The sequence below is a fragment of the Pygoscelis adeliae genome, unplaced genomic scaffold (assembly GCF_000699105.1).
Source record: "Pygoscelis adeliae isolate BGI_AS28 unplaced genomic scaffold, ASM69910v1 Scaffold233, whole genome shotgun sequence".
NCBI classification, from domain to species: Eukaryota; Metazoa; Chordata; class Aves; order Sphenisciformes; family Spheniscidae; genus Pygoscelis; species Pygoscelis adeliae.
Window position 1 is genome coordinate 1,073,891 of NW_008824421.1, and position 9,703 is coordinate 1,083,593.

The 9,703-nt window shown below is 41.0% G+C and overlaps 1 protein-coding gene across 1 annotated transcript in view; it reads left to right on the forward strand.

The window, feature by feature from the left end:
* The first annotated feature begins 4,480 nt into the window (after positions 1 to 4,480).
* PLB1 (phospholipase B1) overlaps positions 4,481 to 9,703 on the forward strand; it is a 27,590-nt gene continuing 22,367 nt past the window's right edge. The window contains exons 1-4 of the mRNA XM_009320908.1: positions 4,481 to 4,564; positions 4,692 to 4,763; positions 6,636 to 6,713; positions 8,730 to 8,790. The gene's annotated coding sequence lies outside the window, so the exon portion shown is untranslated. The remainder of the gene's footprint in view (positions 4,565 to 4,691; positions 4,764 to 6,635; positions 6,714 to 8,729; positions 8,791 to 9,703) is intronic.

Sequence of the window (9,703 nt, forward strand, 5' to 3'; positions counted from 1 at the left end):
ACAATGGAGAAAGAGAAGAGGTGTCAAATGGCTGGACTTTGGGGTAAAATAAATGCACTGTGGGCTGCATAACTGGTTCCTTCCAAGCTAAAGTCTGACTTACCTTTCAGGTTCCAAAAGCTCTAGTGAGTCTGGTTGAAGTGATGGACCTCCTCCCTCTGAGACAGTTGTTTGTGGATACTCAAGTTCGGTGCCCCACTTACATGGCAGAGTAAGGCTTGTCTGCCTTCCTTTTGTACCTGAGCTTGCTGTCCATGATGATAAAGCATGTTCTTATTCCATGCTTCTCTTGTTATTTGAACTGATGTTCAAAGGTAGCACTACAGTCCTACGGACATCCCATGCAGTGCTGACATCACCCTGCCTGATGGCGTTGCCTTCTCTTGGCTTTGACCTAAGTGTTGTCAGAGGACCTGTGTTTTGTCCATGACTAGAACTGTAAGGTTTCCTGTGATACATAACCCAAGCTCATTGAGGTGTATATTAAAGTTATTGATACACAGTTCCTCAAGGTGGGGTTGAAGTCCACAAGCATTTGGATTTTCAGGCCTTTTGAGGGAATGTGAAGTATTTGCAGAGTAGACAGGTTTCTCCTTTTTCAGAGGCTTTATTGCAATGAGTAATTTGCATTCTTTGCTGACCCTCCAGGCAGGGACAAATTCTGTCTTGGGAACGGAGAATTGTTGTTTGGAAAGGTATCAGCTCAGAGGTAATGCAGCCAGTACATTTCAAAGATCTGTTTTCTAGTTCCAGAAGGACTGGCATGTACCTCTGTCAGGCTGCAGGGCCTTTGGATGCCCGGGTGTAATGAATGGGACAAAACATCATAGTACAGCATACATCACTTTGATATACCTGGGGGTGAAACCAAACTGATTTAGAGAGGCAGAAAATAAGAATAAGGGTTGAAATGATGAACAATGGCAAAGACAGTAAGACATTTTCACAGAAACATGACTGTAGAGGTTTCCTTGTTCCTCCCATGTCATGGGGGCGTTGGGTGGCAAAAGGTGACTTCTGCATTCTCAGATCTCTAACTTTCTCTATTCCTGTTTTCTCCTCTAACCTCTCCCACAGTTATCTGTGTAGTTGTGTTCTCACAGGAGAAGAAAACTCACCAAATCTAACAATGGTGAGAGAAGCCACCAGAGCTTACCAGGTATGTTTATGAAGAGTGATGCAGTTGCTTTATTTTCAGTTGAGGTGAGCTCTTGATTATCAAGCAACATATCATAGCAATATTTTACCCAAATGGGCCCTATGAGCTAAGCAGGAGGTAATTTGATGCTATCCAAAACACCGTATGACCAAAACCAGCAGCAAAGCTCTTCAGAAAAATTTTGTTTCTAGTACAGATGGATAGGTGGGTGTTTAGTCACCAAAATCCTGTCCCCCACAGACAGTTGTAGTATTGTGTTCCAGCCTTCTCAGCCACGTTTCAAGACTCACCTTTTGCTAACATCTGTGGCTATTTCAGTTAAGAAGTAAAAGCTTCCTTCTGATTCTTGGGCTCTCAAAAGAAAATAAAAAATGGTTATGATGCAGAGATGTTGATGCATTATTGGTGGTCGGTTTTTTGTTTCTTGTAGCTTGGCATTCGGAGACTAGTGGAGTCTGGCAGATATGATACTCATGAAAATTTCACAGTGACCATCCAGCCTTTCCTCCAAAATCCCAAGATTCCTCTTGGTCAGGTATGGTCTAAAGAGACTTCTGCATGCAAAGGACTAAGTGTGGGTATCTAACCTTTAAAGACTATATGCAAAATAGTTTCAGTTTGTTCCGTGCTTTTCTTATTAGAAATTGTTGCTTTTTAGTATAGTACATCAGATTTCTTCATATACTTAGCAGTTCTTTGTTTTACATATTGTGCTGTCAATATGAATTACTGTTTTGGAAAATGAATCAAAACCTAAATTAAGAGGTTTGTTTGTGTACATAAATATTTTTTTTTCTGAAAATATAGCATGATTAATAAAAGACAGAGATATTAAGTTACAGTTCTTAAAGCAACATAGCTGCATTGCTCACTGGAGACTACAGCATCACCTCCTCTTCATGTCCCATAACTCATTCTTCTGTGTCTGACAGAGAAGTTTACGTATGATCTGGTGGAAGTAGTAGTTTTATGTAGCGAGCCCTTTTTCCTGTTATTGGCAATTATATTTCCGTACCTTGAATGGTAAGTCTCAGTAAACTATAAATCTAGGAAATGACCCAAACCTTCTCTGAAACTGAAACTCCATTTGCTAATTTTCACACGCATCTGCACTTCCTCAACTCACCTGGAACTAAGAGCAGATGGGGCAAAATATTGAGCAGGGATTGCGCTGGTATAATTGAACTGGAGTGATCGTGAAAATGCTGGCAAATAGCTAGTGATAAGTTTGAAAAGTTCAAACTTTGCTACAGACGAATTTGGAAAACTGACTGAAAGCTTCCCAGGAAAAACAGGCTTTGATTTTTGGGTTTGTTTTGGTTTGGTTTGTTTGTTTGTGAAGCTGGTTCCTGTGAAAAGTATCGCTAGGGGTTTTGGTACTGAGGTAGGGAACACAGAAATAAAAACAGAAGCAGTAAAATATTTCTGAACTTTCTTTTTATAGTCTCACAAGCATTAGTTCAGATTGTAAGAAAGCTCAGGATGCTGTTTTTTCTTCTTATCTCACACAACATTCAGATGTTCCTGAACTGAAAAGTCTGCCTCTAAACTTTGAAAAAGATCAGATATAGATGCAAATTTTGGTAGTAGTCCTCTAATAAGCTAGCCCAAACACACTGAATCAAAACCTGCTCAAGTTTTGAGGAAGGACTGGTCTGACCAAAAAAAATGTTGTTGTTTCAGTCATCTGTGACCTAAACCCTTTCTCATCTCAATACTCACATGAAAGCCAAGATATTTACATTTCCAAACTCCATTCCTTCAGATACTCCAGTGTCTGTATTAAAGTACATCTTTGCTCAGAAAGGAGACTGTACTGGATACTCGGTTAGCCTGGCTGCCTTCACACAAACACTTACTTGCTTCTTGCTCCTTTCAAACTTGCAGAACTGACACAGCTGTGAAAAAGCAGATGGGCTCTCTTCCCTCTGGTAAAGCATCCGTAACATGCTTGTTACCATGTAAAGGTACTGCAGAGTATAGTGGTGCCTGTGGTGCCAGTTCAGATGATGTGCTGAGGAGAGGAACCCATCTTTATTGCAGAACCCAGAAAGAGACTAGACACGTAATTGAAAATGGTGGGTTTGCTACTTCTGGGTGGATCTGCCCTTGGATGCACATAAGCATCTGTAGTTACACATTTCTGGTAGCTCATGGACCTGCTGAAGTACACTTTGTATCACCAGGTAATCATGAGACTTTCCACATTGGAGCAGCAAGAACAAGTAGCATGAACCTCCATTACTGGCTCTGGTTTGGCCTCAGCAACCCCAGGTTGGAGCTGTGTGGATTCTTCTGCACTCAGATGTCCTTTATGCTTTCATTTGTAGGATGGGCATCCAGACGTCTCCTACTTTTCACCTGACTGCTTCCATCCAAGCCAGAAAGGCCATTCTCAGCTTGCCAAGGCTCTCTGGAATGCTGTGGTAAGGTGACAGGCTCTGCGTGTAATGTGGTCTTTACCTAGGCCTGACTACCATTAAAATAATCTCTGTAATAAACATTGCAGTGAAGGCCTGGATAACGCTGGACCTTGTGTTTGTTTCTTCTTTACTAGTCTGATACCCTCAAATTTCTGGCACTGCTCTCAGCCTAGAATCTCTTGCTTCTTAAGGTGTGGGGGGAGGAGAGGGGTGCTGTAAGTGCATGATCAGAGTCATTCATGATTTCAGCTGAGCAACTTCAAGTCTACTTCACCCATTGTCATGAAAGGCAGGACAGTATTCAATAAGGATGTTGTTTCTATGAGCTGATGTGGGAAACCACCAAATAAACAATTGTAACTGCATATGTCAATTTAAAATGGATTACTTAGAAGTTTGTTTCAAATCCATGTGTTGTGAATGTCTCATTAGGAATCAAAGTGGTTTTAATTCAGTTTTTAGTTTTACTACCTTTGGAAATGAGTAAAGCTCAATAAAAATGTGTTGTCAAAGATTGCTTAAGCAAACTTATTTTACTTAGCATTGCAGTGCAGTAGGAGTACGCATGCAGTCAGAGGCGGTATCTCAGATCCTGGATGTAAACTTCTATATACTTCAGGGTAATGTCTTAACAGCTGACATGATTGCTTGCAATCACCAAGCAGTACCTCTAATTAAATTTGGTTTAATCTTCTACGCATAAACAGCCTTTTGTTGGAGATGCCATCATGCAGCTTAGCTATAAAAATTGAGGGACTCTTAATGTCTTGTCTTTTATGCACAAGAAGAGAGTTTACGACCTTGCCTTCTGGCAAAATTCCAAGGTACTTCATGTGCCTGCCAAAATCCTCCAGGAGTTTACACTGATCCAGTGGAGCTTTCCACTACCCATTTTAAGCTTCTTTCTAGAGTTGCTGTTTTGTTACGCAGTTGCCATGTTCTTTCTGAGAAGTAGATGCATTTCAGCCTTGGGTAAATCAAGGTCTGTAAATACGGGCAGCTTTATATAAATTTGAAAGGTGTAGATTCTTTTGGATTAGAATTGTTATACAAATGTAAGATGAGCTGACATGGTTACAAAATAGGGGTTTTTTGGTCTTCCTTTCTAGTTACAGCCTGTAGGCCAGAAAGCTGACTCATTTGATTTCACGGCTGACATAGTCCTCGACTGTCCGACTCAGGTAAATATACCCATGTTGTGGAAGCTGAGTATCAGGAGGCTGTATGTGCTTGTGCTTGCTGCAGAGAGCAGGGGTTCGGTATGTCTGGAACAAGTTTACTGAAAACTTTTGTTCTGTGCTTACCTCTGAGTGAGCAAGTGCTCTCATGTACCTGCTCTGGTATCCCTTGGCCTTTTACTGTGCCGTGGGTACTGATTGACAACATGCTGATTTGTGTGTTTTCAGTTGTAGCAGAGGTTGTGTTTTGTTATGTTTGTGAAGTACAGAGGCAGCTCAAGCAGCAAACAACGGAATATGCTGCATTAACTTTCCCATCAGAATCAATGGGGTTTGGGCACCGCAGCAGCTCTGAAAACCCCAGTATCTCTTATCTCTCGAGTTAGTGGCAGGTTAGTTTTCCTGGTCTGATCCATAACAGGCATACTTCAGACTCTTTGGAAACTGCTTCTACAGTTATAAAACTAGCTGCTGAACTTGCAGTACAGTTGCTAGGTATCAGCATGTGGAAATGACCACTGCAGTCAGCAATAATTGCCTCACTTTCTTCAGCAGTTTCAACAAGGAGGCCAAGAACTGAACAGATCAGGGAACTGAGTTGTTCTCTCGGGTCTGGAGACAGTCATTCAAGTCATACGGGAGGATTTTGTCCATACTGTGTCCATCCTGTCAGAAAAGGAAGATCTGCCGAGTTATTGATCAGCATGTTTCAAAAGTCCTCAGATTCACTTAAATTGATCCTACTTCATTTTACCCAGTGTTCTTTCCAGGCAGCTTAAATTAACATAGCAACTTCTTCAGTGCCAAATAATGTGTATTTTACGCTTCTTTCCCTTCGTCCACTCCTGTTCAAAGATGTTGCTTTTCAGAAGAAGGCATAGAAAAGTTTTATATCCCTTGCAAAGAATATGTGGCTATTATTTTCAGAAATAGTAAGCCCACAGTGCTTTGAAAAAGTCATTGATAGAAGTGCCAGTAGCTTTCCCTGCTCAGAAAGCTCTGAGGTAAAGATTATGAAACAGTGCTACAAAGGAATAAATAGACTGTTTCCAGGGGATTTCACCTTCTGTGTTACTGAAGGGAGTAGTAAATTATTTCAGATTCTGACACCCACAAATTCCATTTATTGTTCCCACAGTTTCTCACTACATTTTTAAAATCCTACTTCAGGTAGTCATGTCCGTGAAAATAACAGGTGTGCCAGATTGTAAGGGCCCAAAAGCCAAGGAAAATGATTTGTATTGAGGCAACTTAAAGTAGGATAAAACCCTGCCAATAAAAGAACAGTGGGTCTTCTAATCAATTAAATACGCCTTCTGATTTTAGTGCTTTGCAAGACCTCATGCAGATACTGGAATTGCTCTTAATTGAGATAAGTGGGCATCCCAGTGAAATTTTTTAGCCTGTACAATGTGCATGTCTTCCTGAATGCACATTGCATTAGTAAGAGACAAAAATAACCATGCAATTTATACAGCCTCTCTTGGGGGGAAGAGTGATCCTTTCAGTAATCAATCTTTCATCTCCCCTCTGCTGACACAGCAAGATCTGCCCAGGTTTCTCTAGACTTTACATCAGTGTCTTTTGAAAGGACTAACCATCTAATAAAGTCTAAGTAATTTGTGGAAGGTTAGGAGAGGAAAATGTTAAGCTGCAATCAGGATCTGGCATACGTCATTTTTACCATAAGGTGCTAAACACAAACCTTGCTCCTTCCTTAAAATTCAGAAGTAAGGTTTCAAAATCCAGATCCCCATTTTGCAGATTAGGCAATTACTTCCTTGGTGATATGATGTCTTGATATCACTTGCTATGGACTGTGCCATGTGTTTATTGTCTAATTTCTCTTACTTTTGTATTCCTCTTTTCGTCCAGGACAAACCATTCCTGGGAACATACAAGAATAGCAACTACACATATCCACCTGTGGAGCCCACTAATGAACCAATAGAGGTAATTGTTGCATCTTTTGCTGCATTTTAGGCAAGCTATGCAAAGCTGTATCTGGTGACTGTTCACACATCATGCTGAATTTATAGATGAGATAAACTATTACCAGTTTTCAGAAAGGGAAGTCTATCTTGCATTGCATTTTTTCCTGTGTAAACAAATGTTAAACTCTTCTTTTCCTAAAAGCCAAACAAAATGAATTGTATTAATTGGTGCAATTGTATCAAAACTGTGCTCAACAGTAAGTCATCTAGGATGCATCATTAATTCAGACAGCAAGTTCCTCACAATAGGGAGAAGATAACTTAGAACCCCGAGCCCCCAAATGATCTGAGGAAGGTTTACATATTCTCTTCTTGAGCCACTGCACTTCCATGCACTCAAGTAAGCTTAACCTGTAGAGGGCAGTCACCCTTACGTATTGGATATGCAGCCAAATACAAAAGAGGTGATGGGAATCCATTTTCAAAGGGATTCACTTTCCACCATGACAGAACAACTACTACAAAGTAGATTAAACAAACTGCAGAAACAAACTTGGTGTAGAAGAAATGGGGCAGTAACTTGCTCTTGACAAATGGCTGCAAGCATGCAGACTTCCTGCAAGGAATGCTCTGTTTTAGTGATACAAGTGTGGCTGGAGATGGCAGTCAAAATGGGCTGGGCTAGTTTGGCATACTGGGGTGGTTCTTATGCCTAGTCAAATTATGAAAATCTCTGTGTGCCTTGTGGGTTTACAAAAAGCAATAGCTGATATTGTTTAAGCAAGCCATAGTTTGCAATATTGAAATTGGATTTCTATCTGTAGAGCTAGAGTTATACTTTTAATGGGTAATTCTTGCACTTCCACTGAATCTCAAGAGCAATAGCTTTTGAAATGGTAGGGTAAAGGAAAGAAACAGTAGAGAGAGTAAAGGAACAGTTTCCTCTCTGATCTGAAAATAAGCCCAGCTGTCCTTTCTAGCCTCTGCAAACAGCCTTTAACTAGGTGGCTGATAGTAGAGCCTATTACACCATTTTTTTACAAGAGATGAATTTTTCTTGATGTTTTTTAGCACTAACCATGTTTTCTGAAGACCACTGGTCCATGTAGTTTTTCTCTGAATGGTAGAATTGTGCAATCGTAGAATAATTTGGGTTGGAAGGGACCTCAGGACATCCCTAGTGCAACATCCTGCTCCAAGCAGGGCCGGCTCTTAGATCAGCGTAAGCAGATGTCTTCACTCTTACAGGGACTGCCCATTACAACAATTACAATTTTTCCCTCGCTACCTTCTCAGCTAATGTTGTTGCTCACTACCAAAGAGCGAGGGTGGCACATTCACCAGCTGCTTCTGCTGGTGAACCAAGATGTTCTGCGATGTGTGGTTGACTCAATTTCCTCAACTGGTGGAATAATCGTAGTAGCTATGATATTGTCTACAAATGTATGGTAGTCTAATTATTTAGAGGCTGACACCTCTCTTTACTGAAACTTTTGAAGCTTCAAAAACTTCTAAAATTTTATATTCAGTGAAAGCTAGCCTTTTTTGAAAGTTTCTAAGAAAAAAAAAAAGGTTTCTAGCGAGGTACATGGGAAATAATATTAATATAATACATTAATATAATATTAGAACTTCGCAAATTATTTTATTGTTGATTTTTGTTTTTACATCTGATGTCTCTTGATACAGAGCAGGACTTCAAACCTGAAGACCCCACCTTCTAGGTCATGGTCAAAATCTCCAGGCTGGAGAGGAGGGGAAAAATTATCATCCTGATGGAACTTTGTCATAAGTAGTATTTCTAGATGAAATGTTTTGCCTTTGGAAAAATGTTATGTTTTGGCTAGAAAATGTCACCAAAACTAATTAACAGCATTCCACAAAGAAGAGGAGAGGACTGTTGAGCTGTATTGGCACCAACCTAGGATCTATGTCTTAACTTGGTTTTGCCTTTCACCATACAATTAAACCATATATGAATTCCATATTATCTTCTAACGATAAGGTGACCCAATTTTGTAACTTGCCATTTCAGAATTGGGGCAGTGACCTGTCATGTTCTGAACAGACTCCATCCAGTCATGTCCCAACATCAGGTGAGAAAGAACTCGTAAGCTAAAATCACAAATAAGAAAGATTTCACCTTTTGTTTTTTAAAAAAATAAGATCTTGAAATTGCAAATCCTAGATGGAAAGGAAACAAAAGCTGATATATTTAACAGCAAAGGAAGAAAGTCTGTCTTGCCATACACAGCAAGTTCTGGAACACAGCAGGTGTGCTCTCTGTGGATAAATATGATCACATTTATCATTTATCATATACATGTATCATATACAGCAACGTAGAAGATTAAAATTGCCTAGGTAGGTTAGTGGCTCAGCAAGTTTGACCTGCCTGGTGAGCCTACTATGATAGGAATCATAGATTCATAGAATAGTTTGGGTTGGAAGGGACCTTTAAAGGTCACCTAGTCCAACCCCCCTGCCAGGGGCAGGGACATCTTCAACTAGATCACGTTGCTCAGAGCCCCGTCCAGCCTGACCTTGAATGTTGCCAGGGATGGGGCATCCACCACCTCTCTGGGCAACCCATTCCAGTGTTTCACCACCCACAGCATAAAAAATTCCTTCCTTATATCTAGTCTAAATCTACCCCCCTTTACTTTAAAGCCATCCCCCCTTGTCCTGTCGCAACAGGCCCTGCTAAAAGGTTTGCCCTCACCTTTTTTATAAGCCCCCTTTAAGTACTGATAGGCTGCAATAAGGTCTCCCCGAAGCCTTCTCTTCTCTAGGCTCAACAACCCCAACTCTCTCAGCCTTATGCTGAGGGCTCCAGAGCTGGACGCAGGACTCCAGGTGGGGTCTCACCAGAGCAGAGCAGAGGGGCAGAATCACCTCCCTCCACCTGCTGGCCACGCTTCTTTGGATGCAGCCCAGGGTACGATTGGCCTTCTGGGCTGCGAGCGCACATTGCTGGCTCATGTCCAGCTTTTCATCCACCAGTACCCC